The following is a 26,903-nucleotide window of genomic DNA, read 5'->3' as shown; positions in this document are numbered from 1 at the left end:
TGCACAAAAATCAACTAAAATTGGATTAAAGACTTGAATGTAATACCCAAAACCATGAAACTTCTAGTAGAAAACATAGGCAGTACACTCTTTGACATTGGTCTATTTCATTTATTTCTCCTCTGATTTTTATTATTTCTCTCCTTCTGCTGACTGTGGGCTTTGCCTGTTCTTTTTCTAGCTCTTTTAGGTGCATTTTAAGATTACTTATTTCAGATTTTTCTTGCTTGTTGAGGTGGGCCAGTATTGCTATGAATTTTCCTCTTAAGACTGCTTTTGCTGCATCCCATAAGAGTTGGTATAGTGTATTTTCATTTTCGTTTGTCTCCAGGTATTTTTTAATTCCCCCCTTGATTTCTTCAATGATCCAATGTTTGTTCAATAGCATGTTGTTTAGTCTCCACATTTTTCTGAGTTTCCCAGTTTCCTTTTTTGGTTGATTTCTAGCTTCATAGCTTGGGTCATAATAAATGGTTGAGATGATCTCAGTCTTCTTAAATTTATTGAAGCTTGCCTTGTTACTGAACATATCCTCTATCTTTGAGAATGTTCCATGGGCAGTTGGGAAGAATGTATATTATTCTGTTTTTGGATGGAATGCTCTCTATATGTCTATTAAGTCCATCTGGTCAAGTGTTTAATTTAAATCTCCTATTTCCTTGCTGACTTTTTTGTCGGGATGGTTTGTCCATTGAAGTGAGTGGGCTGTTGAGGTCCCCTACTATTATTGTGTTGCTGTTAATTTCTCCCTTTCGGTCTGTTAATAATTGCTTAATGTACTTTGGTGCTCCTGTGTTAGGTGCATATATATTAATAAGCATTATTTCCTCTTGGTGGAATGTCTCTTTTGTCATTATGTACTGCTATTCTTTGTCTCTCATTGTCTTTTTTAACTTGAAGTCTGCCTGGTCTGATAAAAGAATGGCAACACCTGCTTTCTTTTGTTGGCCATTAGCTTGGAGTATTGTCTTCCATCCCTTCAGTCTCTGCCTATGTTTGTCTTTGGAGCTGAGATGCGTTTCCTGGAGGCAGTATATTGTGGGGTCTTGTTTTTTAATCCATCCAACTGCTCTGTGTCTTTCAACTGGAGAATTAAATCCATTGACATTTAGAGTGATTATTGTTATATGAGGACTTAATGCTGCCCTTTTTTCTCTTGTATTCTGGTTGTTCCATGTTTCCACTGTTTCTCTTCCTTTGTACTTCTGACTGCCTTTTCATTTTGTTTGTTTTCTGAGGAGGATTTCTGAGTTTCCTCTCTTTTTGTGATTTGTGGCTTTGTTCTGATTTTTTGTTTTGTTGTTACCATGAGGATTGTTTGAAAGATCTTGTAGAAGACATAGCCTATTTTCTCATTGCCTCTTTTCCCCTTTAACCTAAACAGATTCCTTCCATTTGCTCTCCCCTTCTGAGCAATTACAGTTACAAATTGTTCTGTTTTTACTTTTGTGAGCTTGTGGCTAAGTTGAAGTGTTTATAATTACTTTTAAGTTGTAATTGAATCTCTGCCTCTCTGTTCTGGTGGAGAACTTCAGGTTTCTGATCACGTCCCTCTGTTTATCTGCTTTGTTAGAGCTTTGTAGACCTTTGCCATTTTGTTGCTGATGTGATGACATCTTTAATTATTTCTTGTAGGGGAGGTCTAGTGACAATGAACTCCCTCAGCTTTTGTTTATCAGGGACAGCTTTTATCTCTCCTTTGTATCTTAAGGAAAGTTTTGCTGGATAGAGTATTCTTGCCTGAAAGCTTTGTCTTTCTATATCATTCTATTCTCTCCTAGCCTGTAGGATTTCTGCTGAGAAATCTCCTGAAAGCCTCATAATGTTTCTTTTGTAGGTTATTTTCTTCTGCCTTGCTGCTCCTCATATTCTTTCTTTATCAGAAACTTTTGCTATTTTTACTATTATATGCCTTGGAGAAGGTCTTCTAGCATTGATAAAGTTGGGCACATGATTAGCTTCATTTATCTGTAAATCTGAAACCATTCCCAGGTTTGGTAAATTCTCAGCAGTTATTTCTTTGGGCAAGCTCTCTGCTCCTTTCTCCTCTTCTCCCTCTTGAATACTTATAATCCTTATGTTGCTTTTCCTAATTCAGCCAGATGTTTCTCAAAAAATTCCTTCATCTTTTTAAAATCTTAATTCTGTCTCCTCCTCAACCTGTAGAATTTCTACATTTTAATCCTCAAGAAGACTGATTCTTTCCTCCATAAAATCACTTCTATTTCTTAATAATTCTAGATTAATTTTTATTTCATTAATTGTGTATTTAATACCAAAAATTTCTGCTTGATTTTTTTCATAGTTTTGATCTCTTTGGTGAATAGATTCATTCTATTGCTAAGCTCCTTGAATTGTCTTTCCATGTTTTCTTGTAAGTCATTAAGTGAGGGCTTATTTGAATTCTCTGTCATTTATGTTGTATATTTCCGTGTGTTCAGTGTTGGTTTCTGGAGAGTTTTTATTTTACTTCTGGTCTGAGTTGTTGCTGCAGTTTCTCATGGTGCTTGACGAGTTAATCTTTGGTCAGGGTATTTGTGCTATTCTTAGGACCTAGATTCCTTCTGTTGCTGCTAGGTGGGCGTAGGAGCAGCATTTCTAGCTCCACCCCATCTTCTGGGAGCTGTGGGGGTGTTATGGGTGCTTGCCCTAGCCTGGGGAGTGTTCAGCCACTGCTGTGGACTTTCCTTGGCAAGCAGGTCTTCCTCACTGGGCTAGGGCACTATTTGGCACCTCATCAGCACTCTGAGCTCCAACTCACCACCAGAAAGTGATCAGCAGTGGACTAAAAGCTGCCACTGTCTCTTTCTCCAGCCACCCAAAACATGTTCGCTCCTTGGGTGCCCAGCAGAACTGTGAGTGCTGGCACGTACCTGTGCTGCATTTGTTCCAGCACTTAGATCTGCTGCAAACTCTGTTTACAGTTGGGTCCAGCCTGTGGGGACTCTGTGCTTGGTGGGTGCAGTTTCCTCACTGGTAAGTGAGCTGGGGCTGCTCTTTGATGACACAGTGGCATGGTGGGCTCCCCCTCCCCAACAGGAAAGTGATCCCAAGGGTGCTCAAAGCTGCTGCACCTATTCCACAGCCACCAGGGACTCAGTCCCTCTTTGGGGGCTCAGCAGGACTGTGAGTGCTGGTGTGCACCTGGGTAGCATTTCTTCCAGCACTAGATCTGCTATGGACTCTAATTATGGTCCATTTTGCACTGCAGGGCCTCTGTGATTTTGGGGTGAGCTTTCCTAGCTTGGGTCTGAGCCATGGCTGCTTCTTGACAGCACAGTGTCACAGTGGGCTCCCCCTCTCCATCAGGAGAGCAACTATGAGCCCTGGTTAAGGATTGCTGCCACTTCCTCCTACATCACCCTGGTGCATGTTCCCACTTTCTTGGTGCTTGCACCAAGTTGGAAAGCATTTGTGTGTGTGCACCAGGCTACCAGGGAAGAGCAGGTCATGCTCTCCTATCTCTGCCACTACCCAAGTGGCCAGCCCTTCCACCCTCAGATGTACAGCTCCATGTGTCTCTCTGGCTTCCTTTTGTTCTGTGTGGGCTTCTTCCATTGCTCAGTGAATCTCCATTTAGGTGTAGTCCAAAAGGGGGAGAGACAAAGGGAACAGCTCACTCTGCCATGTTGCTGACATCACCTCCAAAATTATTCTTTTTTGTGTTGTGAGTTTGTGACCAAATTGAAATGTTTATTGTTATATTTGATGCTTTCTTTCCCTCTACCTTTTGTTATAATTAAATTTTTGCTAACCCATTCTGATATAGAGCTGCAACTTACTGATTTTGTATATTTTTCTTTTTGCTCAAAGCCTTGTAAACCTTTGCCTTTTTGTTTCTAGTAGGAGGTCTCCCTTCACCATTTGTTGCAAGGCAAATCTACTGATGATGAATTCCCTCAGCTTTTGTTTATCTGGTAAATCTTTTATTCCTCCATCATATGAAGGATACTTTTGCTGGGTAGTTATTCTTTTTTTTCTTTGAGGAAGATTAGCCATGGGCTAACATATGCTGCCAAACCTCCTCTTTTTGCTGAGGAAGATTGGTCCTGAACTGATATCTGTTCTCATCTTCCTCTACTTTATATGTGAGACATCTGCCACAGCATGGCTTGATAAGTGGTTCTGCATCTGGGATCTGAACTGACCAACCCTGGGCGACAGTAAATGCACACAGGAACTGTGTACATAACAGCTACATGACAAGGCTGGCCCCTGGATAGACTATTCTTGCTGATAGTTTTCATCTTTCAGTATTTTGAATATATCACTCCACTGTCTCCTAGCCTGTAGTGTTTCTACTGAGAAATCTGCTGAAAGTCTAATCAGCATTCCTTGTGGATTATTTTCTTCTTTCTTGCTGCACTTAATATTTCTTCATTGTTATTGACTTTTGACAGTTTCGCTATTAAATGCCTTGGAGAAGGTTCTTTTGCATTGACTCAATTAGGAGAGGAGTTCTATTAGTTTCCTGTACTTGTGTATCCAGTTTTTTCCCCTAGGTTTGGGAAGTTCTCAGCTACTATTTCTTTGGATAAGCTGTCTGTTCCTTTCTCCCTCTGTTCTCCCTCTGGGATACTTATAATCCTTAAGTTACTTTTCCTAACTGAGTCAGATATTTCTTGTTTAAATTTTTCCTTTTCTAAAAAATCTCAGTTTTCTCTTTTCTTCTACCTGAATAATTTCTAGGTTTCCATCTTCCAGCTCACTGATTCTCTCCTCCATAAGATCTGCTGTATTTTTTATGCTTCCTACATTATTTTTAATTTTACTAGTTGTGTTTTTCATCTCCAGTATTTGTCTTTTCTTTTTTGATTTAGAGCTTTAATCTCTTTAGTGAACTATTCCTTCCGTTAACTGACATTACTACTAAGCTCATTGAACTGTCTTTCAGAGTTTTCCTGTAACTCATTGAGTTTCTTTATGACAACCTTTTTGAATTCTCTGTCATTCAGATTGTAAACTTTTATGACTTCAAGTTTGATTTTTGGAGAGTTGTCATTCTCCTTCTGTTCTGTTCTCTTACTGTAGTTCCTTCATGTGTTTGATGAATTGATCCTCTCCCTGCATGTTTATGATATTAACCACCTTTCTTATTTGTGTATGCTCTAGTAACATTCACTCTGAGCTGTTTCTGGTTGTATTTGACCACCTGAACTTTCCACATTCCACTACCTCTGCTAGAGACATCTTCAGTACCCTCCTTGTGTGGCTTCTGCCTCTGAGATTGCCAGTCTCTTTCTGCTTTCAATATTGCTAAACTCTCAGGTGTTGCCGTTGGGGACACCAGGCTGTGAGCACTACTATTGCTTCAGTGGTTGCTGGGGTCTTGTGTTCCCTGGGTTGTCCTCCATGGGCTTTCCATGGGCTCAGGTGTTGCTGCCCCATGCACAACCTGTCTTGCTGTTTCTGGGTTATCTGGGGATGCTGGAAGCATCACTGCCAGAGGCTCTTTGTTCACAGGTTTTGCTATTGCTGTTGGGGACCCAGTGCCGTGTTTGCCCTTCTACTCTGTGGTTACAAGGGTGCACACCAGTGTGTGGATCCATGTTAGAGATCAAGGCTATCGTAGGAGAGGGAGCTGCTTCCCTAGCTCCACTGCCTCCTGGAGACCCATTCCACCCACCTTCAGATGTATAGATTTGTGACTGACTCAGGCTTTCTGATGTTCAGTGCAGGGAGTCCTTTCTTGGTCACTTGATGTCTGACTATTGCAACTTGGAAGTGACAGACAAAGGGAATGTCTTACTCCACCATGATGCAGATGTCACTTCCTCAGTAACTATTTTTTTTCATTTGGGTAAGGCTTTGGTTACTTTGTTTCTGAGCTGTTCTGGTTGTATTCGAGAGCCTGCACTTTCCATTCTTTATTGCATCTACTAGAGGGATCATCAGTGTCCTGTTTGTGCTTCATGTGCCTCTGAGGTTGCAGATGCCTCGCTACTTATGATGTTGCTGCAGTCTTGGGGTCTCCAGTGAGATCAATAGATTGAAAGCACTTCTGCTGCTTCTGGGGTCTCTTGAGTCTCCTATTCCTCCACTAGACCTCCGCAGGCTTGGATATTGCTGCTCCATGCACCACCTGTGCTGCTGCTTCTAGGTTTCTGGGGTTCTGGCTGTACCACTTAGGGGCATGGAGTTCATGGGTGTTGCTCTCACTGTGTGGGGTGGTGGTCTTGGGGAATTTTATGCTGCCCCCTGCCTGCTGGTGGAGTCAGTGTTGGGGTGCCACCACTATAGGGTATGTCACCAGTTCTGCAGTGGATCCTGAAGCCTCTGGTTGCAGGTTCCACTTCCTACTTCTTGGTGGGAGCAGAGGCTAAAGAGGGAGAGGTTGTTGTTGCTGCTCACTCATGCAGACTCTGGCCTCTGTCGCTAGCTGACATGTTTTGAAATCTCAGGTCAGGGGACCCTGCCCCAGGAAAATCTGTGTGTTTTATATTGCCCCCATTGTTGGAAAGACCTGTTCACTGCAAGGGGAAGGAGAGTGGGTACACATACTGGATCTGCTGGGCAAGGTTATGGACTAAGTCACACCTGCTGTTTCAGCTCCAGCAGTCTCTATTTGAAGACATGCATGCTGGATCCACTAGGAGAAGGGCAGAGACCAAACCGTGTGTCTTCTTTTCACTCCCATGGTGTCTTCTTGCAGGCATATGTGGTGGTGGGAGGATCCTCACCCTGTACTGCCATTGCTGGGGGAGAGAGAGGGGATGCTTTCTTAGTTCCACTGCCTCTCAGATGGCCAGTCCACCCCCTTTCAGAGGTATAGATGCATTGATCTCTTAGGTGTCCTATTGTGTTGTGAAGGATGTCCTTTGTTGCTGAATGGCTATCCAGTTAGTTGTAACTTAGAGGGGAGAGACAGGGAATAACTCACTACACCATGATGCTGACATCGCTCTTTATGTTATTCTTTTTAATGCAATTGTAAACAGGATTGCTTTCTTAATTTCTCTTTCAGATAGTTTATTGTTAGTATACTGGAGCGCCACTAATTTTTGTATATTAATTATGTGTCCTGCAACTTTACCAAATTCATTTATTAGTTCTCAGTTTTTCTGGTGGGGTCTTTAGGGTTTTCCATACCCTACCTTTTTTATAACCATCCTGCATCACTTAACAGTAAACGTATGGTCTAAGAAATGTGTTGTTAGGTCATTTTGCCATTGTGCAAACATTATGGAGTGCACTTATGCAAACCTAAATTTGTAGCCTGCTACAAACCTAAAGTACATGGTACTAATATTATGGGACCACTGTTATATATGTGATGCATTGATGGCCAAAATTTTGTTATGCAGCATGTTTGTATATAGTATCATGTCACCTGTGAATAGTGACCGTTTTACTTCTTCCTTTCCAATCTGAATGACTTTTATGTCTTTTTCTTGCCTTCTTGCTGTGGCAAGGACCTCTAAACATTACTGAATCAAAGTAGGTATATTAGGCATCCTTCTCTTGTTTATGATCTTAGAGGAAAACTTTCAGTTTTCATCAAGTATGATGTTAGCTGTGTGTTTGTCTTACACAGCCTTCATTATGCTGAGTTATGTTCAGTCTATGCCAACTTTTTGAAGGGTTTTATCATAAATGGATGTTAAATTTTGTCAAGTGCTTTTTCTGCATCTTGGAGGAAATCATATGATTTTTATCCTTTGATAATGTCGTGTAACATATTGATTGATTTGCGGATGCTGAACCATTCTTGCATCCCTTGGATGAATCCTGTTTGATCCTGGTGTATGATCCTTTTTATGTATTGTGAATTCGTTTTGCTAATATTTTGTTGAGGATTTTTGAATCTATGTTTGTTAGGGATATTTGCCTGTAATTTTTTATGTGATGTCTTTGTCTAGTTTTGACATCAGGGTCATTCTGGCCTCGTAAAATGACCTGGAAGGCATTTCTTCCTCTTTACTTTTTGAGAATTGAAGTTGATTGTATTAACTCTTCTTTAAATATTTGGAGGAATTCACCAGTGAAGACGTGATTTTTGTTTTTTTGGGATATGTTATTTGGTGAATCAATTTCATTGCTATTGATCATTCTACTCAGATTTTCTATATCTTCATGATTCAGTTTTAGAAGATTGTTTATTTCCTGGTACTTATTGACTTATTCTACTTTTTTTGACTTGGTGTATAATTGTTTGAGGCAGTCTCTTATGATTCTTTTTATTTCTGTGGCATCAATTGTGGCAACTTCAACTCTTTCATTCTGATTTTATTCATTTTTGTCCTCCCTTTTTTTCTTGATGAGTCTGGGTGAAGGTTTATCAATCTTGTTCCTCTTGTCAAAAAATCAGCTCTTATTTCATTGATATTTTCTATTGTTTTTCGTGTTTATTTCATTTATCTCCTCTGATCTTTATTATGTCAATTCTATGTCAATTCTTTTACTACCTTTGGGCTTTTTTGTCCTTCATTTTCTACCTCTTCTATGTGTAAAGTTAGGTTGTTTTAGACTTTTCTTGTTTCCTGAGGTAGGCATGAATTCCTATGAACTTCTATTTTAGAACTGCTTTTGCTGTATCCCATAGATTTTGGAGAGTTGTGCTTCCACTTTCATTTGTCTCAAGATATATTTTTATTTCCTCTTTTATGTCTTTGTTGACCCATTGATTGTTTAGTAGAATGTTGGTTAACCTTCACAGATTTGTGTTTTTCTAATGTCTTCTTGTAATTGACTTCTAGATTCATACACTTGTGGTCAGAAAAGATGCCTGATATGATTTAAGTTTTAAACTTATTGAGACTTATTTTGTAGTGTAACATGTGACCTATCCTGGAGAATGTTCCATGTACACTTGAAAAGAATGTATATTCTGCAGTTTTTGGGTGGAATGTTCTATATTTCTGTCAAGTCCATCTGGTGCAGTGTGTTGTTTAAGGCTAGTATTTCCTGATTGATTTTCTGTCTGGATGGTTAATCTTTTGATGTAAGTGCAGTATTAAAGTCTCCTGCTATTATTGTATTCATGTTAATTTTCCCTTTATTTCCAGTAATATTGCCTTACATATTTAAGTGCACCTATTTGGGTCTGTAAATATTTACAAATGTTATATCATCTTGTTGGATTGACGCCTTTATCATTATGTAATGTCTTTCTTTATCTTTTGTTACAATCTTCATTTTAAAGTTCTTTTTGTCTGATATGAGTATTGCCATTACAGGTGTCTTTTCCTTCCCACTTGCATGGAATATCATTTTCCATCCTTCACCCTTTAGTCTGTGTTGTCTCTAGATATGAAGTGAGTATCTTGTAAACAGCATCAAGATGGGTCTTGTTTTTTATTTGTTCAACCACCTTATGTCTTTTGATTGGAGCATTTACCCAATTGATATTTAAAGTTATATTGATAGGTATGTCCTTATTGCTACTTTAATTTTTTTCTTGTTGTTTTTGCAGTTCTTCTGTATTCTTTTCTCTCTCTCTTTCTTTCTTTCTTTTTTCTGAGGAAGATTAGCCTTGAGCTAACATCTGCCAAAAAGTCCTCCTCCTTTGGTCTAGGAAGACTGGCCCTGTGTCAACATTTGCACCCATCTTCCTCTACTGTACATGTGGGACTCCTGCCACAGCTTGGTGTGAAAAGAGGTGCATAGGTCTGCACCTGGGATCTGAAGTGGCGAACCCCAGGCCACTGAAGTGGAATGTGTGAACTTAACCACTGTGCCACTGTGCCAACCCCAGTATTCTTTTCTTTTTTTCTTGGTCTCTTCCCTTGTGTTTTGATGCACTTCTTTAGTCTTATATTTGGATTCCTCTCTTTTTTGTGTATTTATTATAAGTTTTTGGTTTGTGGTTACCATGAGTTTTATATATAGTAATCCATACATATAGTGGTCTATTTTAAGTTGAAAGTCTCAAGTTTGATTACCATAAAAAAGCTGCACGTTCTTACACTTCCTACCCATGGTTTGTGCTTTTTTTTTTTTTTTAAAGATTTTATTTTTTCCTTTTTCTCCCCAAAGCCCCCCTGGTACATAGTTGTATATTCTTCGTTGTGGGTCCTTCTAGTTATGGTATGTGGGATGCTGCCTCAGCGTGGTTTGATGAGCAGTGTCATGTCCGCGCCCAGGATTCAAACCAACGAAACAGTGGGCCGCCTGCAGCGGAGCGCGCGAACTTAACCACTCGGCCACGGGGCCAGCCCCCCATGGTTTGTGCTTTTGATGTCATAGTTTACATCTTTTCATTTTGTGTATCCCTTAACTACTTAATGAAGTTATTATTGAGTTTCCTACTTTTGTCTTTAGTCTTCATAGTGGTTTTATGAGTGGGTGATCCACCACCTTTACTATGTAATTGCTTTTACCAGTGGGGTTTTTTCTTTTCATATATATATATTTTTATGTCTAGGCATGTCCTTTTGTTTTCTGTTAAAGAAATCTCTTTAACATTTCTTGTAAGGCTGGTTTAGTGTTGGTGAACTCTTAGTTTTGCTTTTCCTGAGCAACTCTTTACCTCTCCTTCAATTCTGAATGATAACCTCACCAATCAGAGTATTCTTGGTTGTAAGACTTTTCCTTCCAGCACTTTGAATATATCATGCCACTCCCTTCTGGCCTGTAAAGTTTCTACTGAATCATCAGCTGAGTGCCTTATGGGTGTTCCAATGTAGGTAACTAGTTGTGTTTTTCTTGCTGCTTTTAAGCTTCTCTCTTTAAGTTTTGACATTTTAATTATAGCATGTCTCGGGGTGTGGATATCTTTGGGTTTGTGTCATTTGAGACTCTCTGTGCTTCCTGAATGTTGATGTCTGTTTCCTTCTCCAGGTTAGGGATGTTTTCAGCCATTATTTCTTCAAAGAAGTTTTCTCTCCCTTTCTCTCTTTCTTCTCCTTTTGAGATTACATAATGCAAATGTTAGTATGCTTGGAGTTGTCCCAGAAGTCCCTTAAACTTTTCTCATTTTTTAAAGTTCTTTCTTTTTGCTGTTTTCATTGTATCCACTAACTTGTTTTCTAGCCCACTGATCTTTACTTCTGTATCATCTTACCTGCTCTTGGATCACTCTACTGTATTTTTCATTTCAATTATTGTATTCCTCAGCTCTGATCCTTTCTTTCTAGTATTTTGCACCTCTTTGTTGATGTTTTTGCTGTATACAACCATTCATCTTCTGAGTTCAGTGAGTGTCCTAATGACCATTACTTTTCATTATTTATCAGGCAGATTACATATCTTTGTACCATTAAGATCTTTTTCTCTGAGGGTTTGTCTTCTATCTTTTTTGGGGAGCATATTTCTTTGTTTTTCCATTTTGCTAGGCTCTCTGTGTTTGTTTCTATGTGAATGGAAACAGCTACCGCTCTCAGCCTTGATGGAGTGGCCTTGTATATGTGATGATCCTTCTTATTCAACCTTACCCTAGTTTTCAGTTGTCTCTCAAACCTCTGTGGTTATGTAAACCTCCTAATTTATACTTGATAAGCCCCTGTTGTGGAGGGTGTACCTAGACTTTCAGTGTTCCAAGGGGTAGATTCTCATTTAGCATCTAGATTCAGGCTGATTAGAAGTCAGACTTTCAGGCAGCAGCTTTGAAAGTATGGAAATGTATCCATAGTTCTGGGGGTCACAGTCACAATCTCTGTCAGCGTCCAGACTAGGAGATCTAGAGATGTCCTCCTGGCAATAGTTGCAAATATCAGGGCTCCTGACGAGTGTAAGCTCCTCTTTGGAGAGTCTCATTGAGGTATAGTGAGGCCAAGGATGTGCACAGGGTTGGTGTTTCTCTGTTTGAGTTCCCTGGAAGTGCCTCCTTAGCATCTAGATGTGTTGGAAACTTGAAGCCTGTCCCTCAAGGAGAAGCTCCAGGCTGTGTTAATAGGCCTTTTTCACAGGAAGTTTGGCGTTGTGTTTCAGTCTATTGTCTGTACAGTGCCCTAGGTGTGGTGGCCTGCCAAGAACTGTTTTTCCAATTGTTACAGTGCCATGCAGCTCTGGAACTCCAGCCCCTCTCACCACCAGGGCCCGACAATTAAGAGGAGTCCCCAATGTGGATTGATCAAGTCTGCTGGCATTAACTAGGCAGCTTGAGAGTATAACATGTAGGGCTTGCTCTCTGGCTTCAGAATAGGCAGTGAGGGAAAATGACTTGAATGCGGCTGCCCACAGGTTTCAGCAGTACAACAAAAGAGTGCCTTGTCTCAGCTCTTGCTTTGGTTTTGGGCTAAGAGTGAGACAGAAAATGGTTTTAGGCTGGGAGTGAGAGAGTGTTGACTGCTTACATCTTCCAGCCCCAGCCAGCCTGAGGGAGAGTGTCACAGCTGCCTGACTCTCAGACTTTAGTTAGGGAGCAGGAAAATGCCTTGTGTACACACCCTCCCATGCCAGCCAGAGAATAGGGGAGTGCTGCAACTGCATTATCTCTCTGGATTTAGCAAGGTGGTGAGATAGTGCCACAACTGCTTGCCCTTGCCTCTGAGCAATGCTACCTGTTCTGTAATGTTAGGTGGGAGCACAGTAATGGTGTCTGCCAACATCTCAGTCCCTGAAGAGTGTTTCAACTGTCCAGCCCATCCAGCCAATTCTTTTACATTCACAAATGACTCTCCTTCACATATATTATTGGTACTTTTAAACGGCTGTTGTTTTGCTGGGAGTCTGTGAGAGTAAGAACCGACGCAAGCCCTTTAAAAGAGGAATATGTTTCTCATAGCACTTTGGGTCACTTGGCTGTCAGTCCCATTGGCTTTCCAAGCCAGAATTTTTGGAGACTCATCTCTCTGATGCAGGTCCCAGGGGCTGAGCATCCTGCAGTGGGATACTAACTTGTTGCTCCTCCAGGAGAAGTGCCCCATCTTAGTAAAATCCCTCCCTATAATTGTGTGTCACTTAAGATGAGGATACATTCTGAAAAATGAGTCATTAGGCAATTTAATCATTGTGGGCACATCACAGAGTACACTTAAAAAAAAACCTATATGGTGTAGCCTACTGCATGCCTGGTTATATGGTACTAATCTTATGGAAACACCATTGTACATGCAGTCTGTCGACTAAAAATGGTTATGTGGTGCATGGCTGTATTGTATGCTGCATTGTCAGGGGTTGGATATTTGCTGAAAGCCTTTCTTTGCCGCTCCTGCCCATCTTGTTGTGGTCCTCTTCATCCTTCATTGTGGAGAAGGTGTTCCTTTCACTCTCAGTTTCGTTCAGGGAGAATTGATCCATATGAAGCTGTATATTTGCTGTGTCTATGTGAGGAGGTAAATTCAGACTCTTCCTACACTGTCATCTTGAATCCACCACATTCAGTGCTCCTTCTTTCTTCTTTTAGAAAACTTCCACAAAGAAGATAGACAACATTTTTGATGATAAATATAACACTTTCCACACAGGTCATTAAGAACCCAATCACAACCACAGAGTTGTACTGGAACCAGGTGAGGTCAGGTGGCTGCAGGTGTTTGGTGTCTTTGTGGTGCATGACAAACACCATCCAAAAGACTGCTGGATCTAGAGGTTTCATTGGTTGATCATGATAAATTCTTGGTAATTTTATAATATTCACTTTGTACCTAAAAAAGAAACCCAATGACATCAACATTGAAAGGCTGTTAATTTGCCCAAGCATATTATTCCCATGAAGGGTTTGAAAAGTGTCATTCATATGGTTTAAAATGAATGACATAGAATTGAAAAAGATGTAATATATTTATTTATTTGGGCCTCATAGAAATTTGGCTTTTATATTTGAGTTTTCTCTTTGACAACTATTTTAAAAGGTAAAGATGGAAGTTAGGGTGGGTAAGTTAAATTTTCTTTAGAAGAGGAAATGGTAGAAGCTGTTCTAAGCACTGTAACTCACATGGTAGAAATTCATATTAAAGATGGTGCTGTTGAAGTTTTTAAAGAGTAATTGTGTCATCATGGGTGAAATGCCTCTTCATCAGTCCTTGTGCTTCTACTCTTCGTGACTCTACTGTCTATTTTTCTCTCAGTAGACTGTGTGACTTTTTGGAAACACATCAGTTTATGACACTTCCCTCTTCAAAATTTTCATCTGGCTTTTCATCCCATTGAGAATAAATTCCAATTTGTTTTTTGTCCTATAGGACTGTGCAAGTTCATACTCCTGGCAACCTCTTTGCCTATCACTTTGTCCCATGCACACTCTATTGTAGGCACATTGGCCTTCTAGGTTGATGCTGCCAAATATGTTCCCACACAAAAGCATATATAGCAATATTTTTAATAGACAAATGTGAAGCAACCAAAATATCCATGAAGTGATGAATGAGTAAATTAAATGTCCTTACAGTAGAATATTATTTAGCATTAGAAAGCTATAACAGGTAAGAAAGTTCAAAGCATTATCCTATGTAAAAGAAGCCATTTGTAGAAGCCCGTTTATTATATGATTCTGGGTTTATGAAATGTCTAGAAGGGCTAATCTATAAAGACTGAAAGTTGATGAATAATTACGTGGGCAGGGTGGAATGGGAAGTGTTTTCTAAGACACGTCAGACTTCTTTTCGTGGTGATGAAAATGTTCTGAATTTATATTACGGTGATGATTTCATACCTCTGTAAAAACACGACATATATTTCAGTTCTGTACTTAAGCAGGTGAATTTCATGGTATGTAAATTATATTTCATTATAAAATTTGTTTAAAATGATAATAATGAAATCAATTTTTGAGCACAAAGAGATTTATAGTTTCAGAAATTTTAGGTACTGAATTGATATATTTTATGATATTTCTTTTGCTTTATCATTCTTTCCTTGTATGTGTTCTATCATAGTTTTAAAAATGTGTCTTTTTTTACCATTGTTTATATAACTTTCCATTTTTTTGTAGAAAGTTGTTGCACCACTTGGTTACCCACTGTATCTATGGGGCTAAAATGCAACTTTGAAATAAATATCTGGATGAAAATAAAAGTAGATTTAAGGTGGATTAAGTAATGTTAATAATTTGAAATTAGCCACTTAAAATAGCATGAAACTTATTCTCACCATAGACAAAAGAAGCTATGTGTAAATACTATCTATTAAATAAAAATTGTGATACAAAGAGTCCTTAATGACTGTCTTCAAAGCATTGGGAAATATGTACTTGACGTTTTGTTGAAGTCCAATTTAACAGTTGCTCTCTTGATTTTCATATGAGCAATATTAACCGTTTGATCTGAAAAGGAATGTTATCATGTTGATCTACAAATGAAGGAATGCCCAGCATAGTTATCCCATGGTCGATCACCTCATAAATGCTGTTGCTTCCACAATGAGTTATAAAGGCTTTGGTTTTGTATGACACAGGATTAGGTGGATTTCAGCAAACTATTAAGTATATGTCTTAGAATACAATGATAGTAGGGCAATATAAGGCACTGAAGACGCATTGTATTCTAGATAACAGATTGTTATACATGTGCATTAAAATATCTTTCAGAGCTCAAAGGAAGAAACACCTAAGTCTGCTGTAGAGGTAAGTGAAGGCTACATAGAAGATTGGTGTATGACTTGAGACTTGAAAAATGAAAACATGGTTGCCAGGTGGACAAAATTGAAAGAGAACATGCTGCATAAAATAAAAGAATGTGTGAGACAAAAAATGAGGAAGGACTTTAGTAGAATATATTCTCTTAATGAAATAGTGGAGTCACTGAGTTGGAAAGTAATATGTCAAGGCAGAAGGAAGTTGGTGGCAGTGCAGGAATCAAAAGAAGGAAGGTTACAGGTATCCTTCCTCCTAGTCCTGTGAAAGAAATATGAGAGTTAATTGTTAATTTTGAAATTTTCAATAATAAATGTTCAATAAATTTGTTTCCTGGTCAACTATTATCATCTGGTTGGAGTTACCCTCATATCAGCGTTTGTTTTCTAGAGTCTCTCAAGAAAGGTCATTCTGGGAGATCCACTTGTAGAGTGGAGTATTTGGCCCTAAAGTATCTGGTTTCTTGCCATCAAATCTCCATATAACCTGTTCAAGTAAAGAAAACGCCTTATTCCATGAGTCAAACATCTAAGATATAACATTTCAGAATCTGAATCGATTAAGAGGCATCTAATTAAACCTGTTCATTGTGACAGATGAGTTAATGAGGATAAGAGATACAAAGTAATGAGAAGTTCTAAAACAGTGATGTAATAGGCAAACATCTTTCATGTACTCTTTTTGTATTCAATCAAGTATGAATGCAATCATGATGTTTCACACTTGGATTAGACAAATGAGATTATGAATGACAGTTTCAAGAGTATACAAATTTTTTTAGACAGTGATTACAATCTTAATGCCTAAAATAGTAGCAAATTATTAATGGTCTGCACATTTATTTTGGCTATTTATTATACTAGCCCTGATATTCTAAATTTACGATTAATCTGCTTATTTCTTTATGAGTGATATGGAAAGAGGTTTACTATATCCACTTGTTCCATAAATGCTTTTATTAGAGTTTTTCATCTTTTGATTTACAAAAAGAGAAACGTATGCAATTATGTATCTGTGAAAATTACGTAATTTTGATATTTAATAATTTATCAATAATCATAAATAATTTCTACCTGATAGGTACATTTACCCTGTTTTAGAATACTAATTTTTAATCACTAATTCCAAGAGAAATTTCAAGTGGTAGCTTTTTGCATGAATCCAGAGTATTACCACTATTGCTAGGTTGGAAAATTCTTTAAATGTAGAAAAGAAGAGCCTCTTGGCACTTTATAAATAACAGTGTAAGTTATTGAAAAATGTCAAATATCAAGGTGATGCTAAATTTTATTCAACCGACGACTAACACTTCAAGGACGCACTCCAAACATTGAAAGCATTGATTAATATGATTTCTTTCTTTTTTTAATTGAGGTAACATTGGTTCATAATATTATATGAGTTGTACATGTACAATATTGTATTTCAACTTCTTTGTAGATTATATCATTTTCACCACCCAAAGCCTTATTACCATCTATCACCATAGAGATGTGCTGTATTAAACTTTCTCTCTGTCCTCTCCACCCTTCCCCTCTGGTAACCACCAGTCTAATCTCTGCATCTATGTGTTTGTTTGCTGCTGTTGTTATTCTTTTTATGTTGCACTTATGAGTGAAATCGTGTGCCATCAGACTTTCACTATCTGCCTTATTTCACTTAACCTACTACCCTCAGGGTCCATCCATGTTGATGCGAATGGAAAGGTTTCATCTTTTTTTATGGTTCAGTGGTAGCCCATTGTGTATATATACCACATCTTGTTTATCCATTCATCCATTGAAGGGCCCTTAGGTTCTTTGCAAATCTTGGCTACTGTGGACAGTACTGCACTGAACATAGGGGTGCCAGTATCTTTTTAACTTAGTGTTTTGTGTTCTTTGGATAAATCCCCAGAAGTGGAATAGCTGGATCATATGGTAGTACTATTCTGAATTTTTTGGGGGGCTCTCCATATTGTTTTCCATAGGGGCTTCACCAGTTTATAATCCTACCAGAAATGTATGAGGTTGCTTTTTCTCCACATCCTCTCCAATACTTATTTCTTGTCTTATTAATTGTAGCCATTCTGATAGGCACAAGATGATATCTCATTAAAGTTTTGATTTGTATTTCCCTAATAATTAGTGATGTTGAATATGTTTTCGGGCACCTACTGGCCATCTGTATATCTTATTTGGAAAAATGTCTATTCAAATCCTCTGTTCATGTTTTTACTGGATTGTTTATTTTCTTTTGTTGAATTGTATGGGGATTTTTACAAATTTGGATATTAACCCCTTAGAAGATTTATGATTTGCAAGTATCTTCTCCCAATTAAGTTGTCTTTTCATTTGCTGAGGGATTTCTTTGATGTGCAGAAGTTTTTAGTTTGAAGTAGTCCATTTGTTTATTTTTTCTTTTGTTTCCCTCGCCTGGTGAGACACTGTATTCAAAAAGATACTGCTAAGACCCATATTGAACAGCATACTGCTTATGTTTTCTTCTAGGAGTTGTATCCTTTCGAGTCTTACTTTTAAGTCTTTAATCCATTTTGAGTTAAGTTTTGTGCAGAGTTTAAGATTATGGTCTACTTTCATTCTTTTTCATGTGGCTGTCCAGTTTTCCCTGCACCATTTACTGAAGAGACTTTCCTTTCTCCATTGTATGTTCTTGGCTCCCTTCCCTTCTGTAAAATTAGCTGTTCATAGATGTATGGGTTTATTTCTGGGCTCTCAATTCTGTTCTACTGAGCTAAATGTTTCTGTGCCAGTACCACGCTGTTTGACAACTGTCGCTTTGCATCAAGTTTGAAGTCAGGGAATATGATATCTCCAGCTTTGTTCTTTTTTCTCAGGATTCCTTTGGCTAGTTGGGGCCTTTTATAGCTCCATATAAATTTTGATTCGTTGTTATTTTTCTGTGAACAATGTCATTGGGTCTATAGTGATAGTATTGAATGTGCAGCTTGCTTTAGGAAGCGTGGACATTTAAACTATGGTAATCCAGAAGCATGGAATATTTTTCCATTTCTTTGTGTCTTCTTCTGTTTCTTTCGACAATGTCTTATAGTTTTCAGTGTACAAGTCTTTCACCTCTCTGGTCAAGTTTATTTTTAGGTTTTTTATTCTTTTTTTTTTTTGCAATTGTAAATGGGATTGTATTCTTAATGTCTCTTTCTGCCTTTTCATTGTTAGTGTATAGAAACATAGCTGAATCTTGGATGTTAATTTTGTACCCTGTAACTTTACTGTATTCTTTTATTATTTCTACTAATTTTTTGGTGGATTCTTTAGGGTTTTCTCTTTATAAAATCATATCATCTGAAAACAATGATAATTTTACTTCTTCCTTTCAAATTTGGATCTGTTTTATGTATTTGTCTTTCCTGATTGCTCTGGCTATAATTTACAATACTATGTTAAATAACAGTGGTGAAAGTGGTCATCATTTTCTGGTTCCTGTTCTTCCTGGGATGGCTTTCAGTTTTTCACCATTGAATATGATGTTAGCTGTGAGTTTGTCATATATGGCCTTTAGTATGTTGAGGTACTTTCCTTCTAGACTTATTTTATTCAGAGTTTTTATTGTACATGGGTGCTACAGCTTGTCAGATGCTTTCTCTGCATCCCTTGAGATGATCATGTGACTTTTACCTTCATTTTTTTCATGTGGTGTATCACATTGACTGATTTCCATACATTGAACCACACTTACACCCCTGGAATAAATCACACTTGATCATGATGTATGATCTTTTTAATGTATTGTTGTATTTGATTTGTGAGCATTTTGTTGATGACATTTGCATCTGTGTTCATCAGCGATATTGACTTGTAATTTTCTTTTGTTATGTGGTTATTGTCTTGTTGTGGAATCAGGGTAACGCTGGCCTTGTAGAATGAGTTAGGAGGTTTCCATTCCTCTTTGATTTCTGGGAAATATTTCAGAATGCTAGGTATTATGTCATCTTTGTTTGATAGCATTCATCAGTCAAGCTGTCTGGTTTTAGGCTTTAATTTTTTAGGAGTTTTTGATCAGTGTTTCAATCTCCTTAGAAATGATCAGTCTATTCAGATTCTTTATCTAGTCTTGATTTAGTTTTGGAAGTTTGCATAGTTCTATGAATTTATCCATTTCTTCTGAGTCTCCAATTATTTGGCACACAGCTTTTAGTAGTTATTATAATCCTTTTTATTTCTGTGGTTTTGTTTTGTTGTAATTTCTCCTCTTTCATTTCTGATTTCATTTGTTTGAAACTTGTCTTTTTTTTCGGTGAGTCTAGCTAAAAGTTTGCCAATTTTGTTTATCTTTTCAAAGAAGTAGGTCTTTGTTTCATTGATTTTTTTCTATTGCTTTTCTTATTCTCTATTTCATTTATTTCCACTTTGATTTTTATTATTTCTTTACTTCTACCAATTTGGCGCTTTGTTTGTTCTTCTTTTTCTGGTTCCTTTAGGTATATTGTTAGATTGTGTACTTGATGTTTTTCTTCTTGCTTGAGGTTGGCCTCTATTGGTATAAACTACCCTTTTAGTATGACTTTTGTCTATACCATAAGATTTCACATGTCATATTTAAATTTTTCTTCAGGTATTTTTTGATTTCTTCTTTGATTTCTTCATTGAGACATCAATTGTTGACTGGCGTGTTATTTAGTCTCCACATGTTTGTGTTTTTTCCAGTTTTCTTTTTAAAGTGATTTTTAGTTTCATATTGTTGTGGTGAGAAAAGATACTTCGTATAATTTCAATCTTATTAAATTTATTGAGACTTATTTGTGGCTTAATCTGTGATATATCCTGGAGAATGTTCCATGTGCAATTGAAAAGAATGTGTATCTTGCAGTTTGTGGACGGAATATTCGGTTTTTATCTATTATGTCCATCTGGTCTAATGTTTCCTTTAAGGCTAATGTTTCCTTATTGATTTTCTGTCTGGATTACCTATCCATTGATATAAGTGGGGTATTAAGGGTTTCTAATATTATTGTATTACTGTCCATTTCTCCCTTTATGTCTGTCAATATAGTCTCTACATATTTAGGTACTCATATGTGGGTGCATAAATATTTACAAATTTTATATTTCTTCTTGGATTGACCCCTAATTACCATGAAGTGTCCTTCTTTGTCTTTTGTTACGGTCTTTGTTTTGAAGTTGATGTTTTTATGATATGAATATTCCTTCTCCAGCTTTCTTTTCATTTCCATTTGCATGGAAAATCTTTTCACTGTCAGTGTGTGTGTGTCTTTAGATCCAAAGTGAGTTCCTATAGGCAACGTATTGATGGCTCTTGTTTTTTTTACCCATTCTGCCACCACATGTCTTTGGATTGAAGCATTTAGTCCATTTACATTTAAAGTAATTATTGATAGCTATGTACTGATTTCCATTTTGTTGATTGTTTTCTAATTGTCTTTGTAATTCTTCTCTGTTTCTTTCTTCTTGGCTTTGTCTCTTCCCTTGTGTTTTGATGCATTTTTGATTCTTATGTTTGCTTTTCTTTCTATTTATATTTCTTGGAAGTATTGTAGGTTTCTTGTTTGTGGTTACCATGAGGTTCATATATATCAGCCTTTATACAGAGAGGTCCATTTTCGGGTGCTAATTCCTTAATTTCAAGTGCTTTCTCAAAGTACTACATTTTTATTATCTCTCATGAAACAAGATTAGAAATCATCTTTTACCTCTTTTTATTCTGTGTATCCCTCAACTACTTATTCTAGTTTTAGTGAATTTTACTACTTTCGCCTTTAATGTTCATAATAGTTTTCATGTGTGGGTGTGAGGAAGATTGGCCTGGAGCTAACAGCCATTGACAATCTTCCTTTTTATTGAGGAATATTGCCCCTGTGCTAATATCAGTGGCAATCTTCCTTCATCTTGCATGTGGGACACTTCCAAAGCATGGCTTGATGAGCAATGCATAGATCAGTGTTCAGGATCTGACCCTGAGAACCCCAGCCTGCCTAAGTGAAGCGCATGAAGTTCATCTTAACCACTATGAAACAAAGTGGCCCCCACATAATAGCTTTTTAAGTGGCTCATCCATTGCCTTTACTAAATATTTGCCTTTAACACTGAGATTGTTTTTGGTATATTTTCTTATTCCTAGTGATTCACTTCCTCAAAGAAGATGCTTTAACATTTCTTCTAAGGCTGGTTTAGTGGTGATGGTCTCCTTTTGCTATTACTTGTCTGAGAAACTATTTCTTCTTCAATTATGAATGATAACCTGGCTGGATAGAGTATTCTTGGTTGCAAGTGTTTTCTTTCAGTACTTTAAATAAATTCTGCCACATCTTTCTTCCCTGAAAATTTTCAGCTGAAATATGAGCTTATACTGTCATGGGAGTTCCCTTGTATGTAGCTTCTTGTTTTTCCCTTGCTGATTTTGAGATTCTTTCTTTAGTTTTCGCCATTTTAATTATGATATGTCTTACTGTGTATCTCCATGGGTTCATCCTATTGGGACTCTATGTGCTTCCAGACCTGGATGTCCATTTCCTTCCTCTGGTTGAGGAAGTTTCCAACAGTTAATTCTTCAAATAGGTTTTCTATCTCTTTCTTTCTCTCTTCTCCTTCTGTGAGACATATAATTCAAATGTTAGTATGCTTTATGTGGACACAGAGATCCCTTAAACTATTCTCATCTTTTAAAATTCTCTTTTCATTTTGCTGTCTACTTGGGCGATTTCCACTATTTTGTTTTGCAGATTGCTTGTCTGTTCTTCTGTGTCATCTAATCTGCTATTGATTCCTTGTAGTGTATTTTTCCTTTCAATTATTGTATTCTTCAGCTCTGATTGGTTCTTTCTTATATTTTCTAACACTTTGTTGAAGTTCTCACTGTGCTCCACAATTCTTGTCCTGAGTTTAGTGACCATTTTTATCACCATTCCTTTGAACTCTTTATCACGTAAATTACTTATGTCCATTTCTTTAGGGTTTTTTTTTCCTGGAGATTTATCCTGTCCTTGTTTTGGAATATAAATCTTTGTCTCTTCATGTTGTTTGCCTTTCTATGATTGTTTCTATATATTAGGTAAAATAGCTCCCTCTCCTAGTCTTGAAGGAGTGGCCCTGTGTTGGAGTATCCCCGCTGTAGACTGCATGTGCCAGATGACTTTGGGAGGCAGGCTGGAGCTGGCAGGGTCACAGATCAGGGAATTCCTGAAGCACACTGAGTCTGGGCTGCCTTCACATGTCAGCTGGAGCTGGAGTGGGCACAGGCTGGAAGAGTCTTAGAGTACTGCACGTGGGCCATCTTGGCAGGATGGCTGTTGTACGATTGTGTGTGGCTGGGTGTTTCCTGGTGTGAGCCATACTGGGCTGCCTTTGGGGGATGCTTGGAACTGTTAGAGGCACCATGCACCAAGGCTGCAGCTGGGGATGGCTGGAGCCAGAGTGGGCAGGGGTCAGGTTATTCCCAGTGTTCATCATGTGGGAGCCACTGCTGGGGAATAGTTGCATCAGAAGCAAGTGTGGGATGGGTGGTTCCCAGAGTCTGCCTGGCCAAAGCCCACCTTGTGAGATGGTTGGAGGCAGAGTGGGCACTGATTTAGTGAGTTGAGGGCTTGCCTTACTGAGACTTCCTTTATGGATTTGCTGAAGCTGGTATGGACCAGGGTTTCATGGGTCACTGCAGCAGCCTTAACAAGCTGGCTAGAACATCTGGATCCCGCTCTCTCCTGTGTTATCTGCTGGAGAGGAATGTAAAATATGGTGCTTGTTGAGACTTCCCACCCTGGAGAGAGTTCCAGCAGCTCCTTGCCTGTTTTGCAGATACTCTGGGGCTGGTAAATTGGATTTACTTCCCATTTAGTCTGGATGCTCTCAACCACAGATTTTTTGCTATTCTCCAGGGCAGGCAAACCTGTACAACTCTCCTGTGATTTCGCTCCCTGCTGCCAATTGCCACATTGGAGGTGGGGATCCCCTCAATGCTATGTCTCCATCTCTCCTATCCTTTCCTATGTCTTTTCTTTGCTGTGTAGCTGTTATTCAGTCAGATCTCAGTTCTTCTTCATCAGGAATTGTTATACACAAAGGTGTAGATTCAGTGTGTCTGCTGGATGAGGTGAGCGCAGGGTCTTCCTATGCTGTCATCTTTGACCACTCCTGTAGTCTTACCTTAAATCACCATACATATAACCTTTTGAAGTAAGCCAACAGGGGTCCGTAAGCTACTATAAGATTCATTAAATATCAACAGTAAAATCATTAAGAATTGTGTTAGATTTTTACAATTATTGAAATTTTTAATAAACATTGTATTATATTTATTCTAGATATTTGAACCATAAAATAGGCATCTTAATTAGGGCTCCAGTTCAATAAAATAGATAGTATACCCGATTTATGGTCAGTTAATGTATTCTGAATGACACAAATGGATAGATAACGTAATAGCTGAATCTTGGAATTTATCTTGAATCAATATATTTATTTAATTAATTAATTTTTTAAACCACACAATTAATATTTGAAAACAGTATTGTGAAAAGTCAGCAACGAAGACATCACAGTTTAAACATTTAAATTCTCGTCATTGGAAATTATGTATTTTTCCAAATGATGTCCTTTGCGTATATACAGATTTACGTAGATTTAATTTTATTTCCAAAGAAGAGCATAATGCTTATTTTTTTAAACTTGGGTTTAGCTTTTTGTTTAGCAATGTGATGTGGACAGCATTCATCAATAATGCTTGTAATCTACCTGTAATTTCTGTATATCACATAACTTTCTTAGGAGGTCTGTAGGTTTGTTGATGGATAGCTATTTAAGTGCTTGAGGCTACATCCTGCACATAATATGTGGATGCACAAGTTTTTCTGCAGACAGTTTTCTAGATGTAGAATCACAGAGTTAAACGGTATGTTTAAATTTTATTTGAAAGGGTTATTCCCCATTATACTCCCTGAAAAATAATTTACTCAGATTCTTGTGTTTGATAAATCATCTCTGGGAAAATAATTTACTGATTTAATTTATATTTCCTGAAGTGTCAGTGGTTTTGCTGTTTGTTATACATGATAGGTCAATTTTACTTCTGTGACTCGCCTGTTCAATCCTCCATATTTTCATACTGGATTGTTTGTGTTTTGTTTATGACATAAGCTTTCTCATCATACAATGGATACCAATCTTTTTTCTGCTATATGTGTTGCAGGATAGATTTGAGGAAAAACAAATTTGGCCAAGATTCATGATTGAACAATATTATTTACTGTGACACTTTATTTTTTATTGATTTATTTATTATGGCACTTTCTATTTTTAAAATGTGTCGATTTTGCAGAGGAGTCGCATGGGAAAAACTGTGATAAATTTATCCTATAATTCTCTCAGCATCAAAGTCTTAACTTGTTTTAAAAATACATTTATGCCATAGACTGGGGAACATTTGTTTTGAGACTTTGATGATGGTCCCTTGATGAGGGAGTACAGATAAATGTTTCTCAACTTGGACCACTTTGATCATAAAGTGAATCCCTGATGTGTAGGATCCAAGAAGGCCTTGAGAATCCTTGTGGTTTGATTTACACATTTTCAAAAATGCACATAATTTTTGTATTCTTTGCATTTTTGTTGATTGTGGTGTGTCATAGTGTGGCTAGGTTTAAAAGGAAACGGTTATTATATTCATTTCTTGTCATGCCAAAGGATGAGACAGCAGGCTTCTGAGAAAAGAAATAAGGAATGAGACATGCTTATCTAGTGTGGTTACATAGAATAAGAATCATTATTTCAAAAATTCATTATTTCTAAATCCACATACATTTCACTGGAAAAGGAGTTAAACTGCATGAAGGCAAACATCTTGCCATGTCTTTAGGCAAGGAGTCATGCTGAGGCTGGATGCACACTAAATCCAAGTAGCATTAGTGGTCTCCCAAAAGAAAATTGAAGGCTGAATCATTTTATACAATTCTAACTATGGAATAGTTTCTTTAGCAAAAAGAAATCCTTATCTTTTATCTTTAGCAAAAGATAAACTACCAAGTTCTGCATCAAAATGAAGTTAAAATATTCTGAGCACTTGCACAATAATATCGATAATGTCAATCGACTACTTAATATTCTCGTGTCCGTATGCAATGTTTGAAACAATTAAGCTTAATAATTTTTTTTGGCATAAGTTTTGAGTTGGAATAATAAATTTCAGAATATACTCATATAGTTTTATTCCTAATATATTTTTTCCTAAGTCTTTTTCTCTTTGAATAACATACTTCTAACTCTTAAAGAGCAAGTAAATTCCTTTAATACAAACATTGATCTGAGAAGGTAAATTGTGAAAGGTTATTTTGTCTTAAGAGGAAGGGACCCTTACATCATATGTTCTTCTTTCTGGAATAAACTGGAGAACTCTTATCTATGAGGCAGTGTAGCTTCAGGCCTCAGCTATAACTACTCCCTTTTTCCTTCTTTCCTGTTTTAGCAAACTTCCAGCAACAAAACAGACAACATTTGTGGTCACAAATACAGCAGTTGCTACACAGGCCAGCAGGAACCCAATCACATCCAAAGCGTGGTACTGGAACCAGGTGAGGTCGTGGGAGGCTGGTTGCAGGTGTTTGACTCCTTTGTGGTGCATGACCAACCCGATCCAGAAGACAGCTCGATGTACAGGTTTCATTGGCTGATTGTGGTGAGTTTTTGACAATTTCATAGCATTTTATGTATATCCAAGGGAGAAACACAAAGATAGCACAACTGAAATGAAGTTACATGACCTATGCATATCATTCCTATGTAAGGCTTTTGAAATGTGCCATACGTATGTTGTAAAATCAATGTTGTACAATTGCAGAAGCAATAGTAAATTTTTATTTGGGTCATCATAGATGGTTTGGCTTTTCAATTAGAATTTTATGAATGATAAATATTTTAAAAAGTGAAGTTAAGTTGGCATAATGTAATCTTTTCTTGCAGAGGAAATGATATGAGACATTGTAAGAGGTATATATGAGATGGTGGAAATGCAGTTGTAGGATGGTCCTTACAAAATATTTAAAGAAGAATTGCGTCATCCTGGGTGAATTGCTTCCTCACCAGTCCCTGTGCTTCTACTCTTCTCTTCTACCTTGTGGTCTTTATTTTTCTTCCTCCAACCAGAATCACTTTTGAAATAGACATCCAATTACGACAGTTTCCTGCTCAAACTTTCCGTCTGGCTTCTCCTCCCTTTTAGAATAAATTCCAAATCTGGTGGTTGCCCTACAGGATCCTACGTGTTCATATCCCTGGCAACCTCACTATCACTTTATTCCATGCAGATCCTGTAGTAGGTACCTTGGCCTTCTAGCTCATTCTGGAAGTTACCTAAATTGTTCTCACCTCCTCATCTTTGTAAACCTAGTCTCCTCTGTCTCTCTCCTGGACCATTTTTCCCTGCAACACCTCAAAGCTTGCTTCCACCTCCTTACAGTAGAGGTGGTAACATCTCAGAGAGGCTTTTCCTG

The 26,903-nt window shown here is 37.7% G+C and overlaps 1 pseudogene; it reads right to left on the bottom strand.

The window, feature by feature from the left end:
- Window positions 1–13,259: 13,259 nt before the first annotated feature.
- The window catches only part of LOC103557644 (UDP-glucuronosyltransferase 2B4-like), a 39,972-nt pseudogene continuing 26,328 nt past the window's right edge, over window positions 13,260–26,903 (bottom strand).

This window comes from Equus przewalskii, chromosome 3, assembly GCF_037783145.1.
Source record: "Equus przewalskii isolate Varuska chromosome 3, EquPr2, whole genome shotgun sequence".
NCBI classification, from domain to species: Eukaryota; Metazoa; Chordata; class Mammalia; order Perissodactyla; family Equidae; genus Equus; species Equus przewalskii.
The sequence above is the reverse complement of the archived record's forward strand: the minus strand, read 5'-3'. Positions and strand labels throughout refer to the sequence as shown.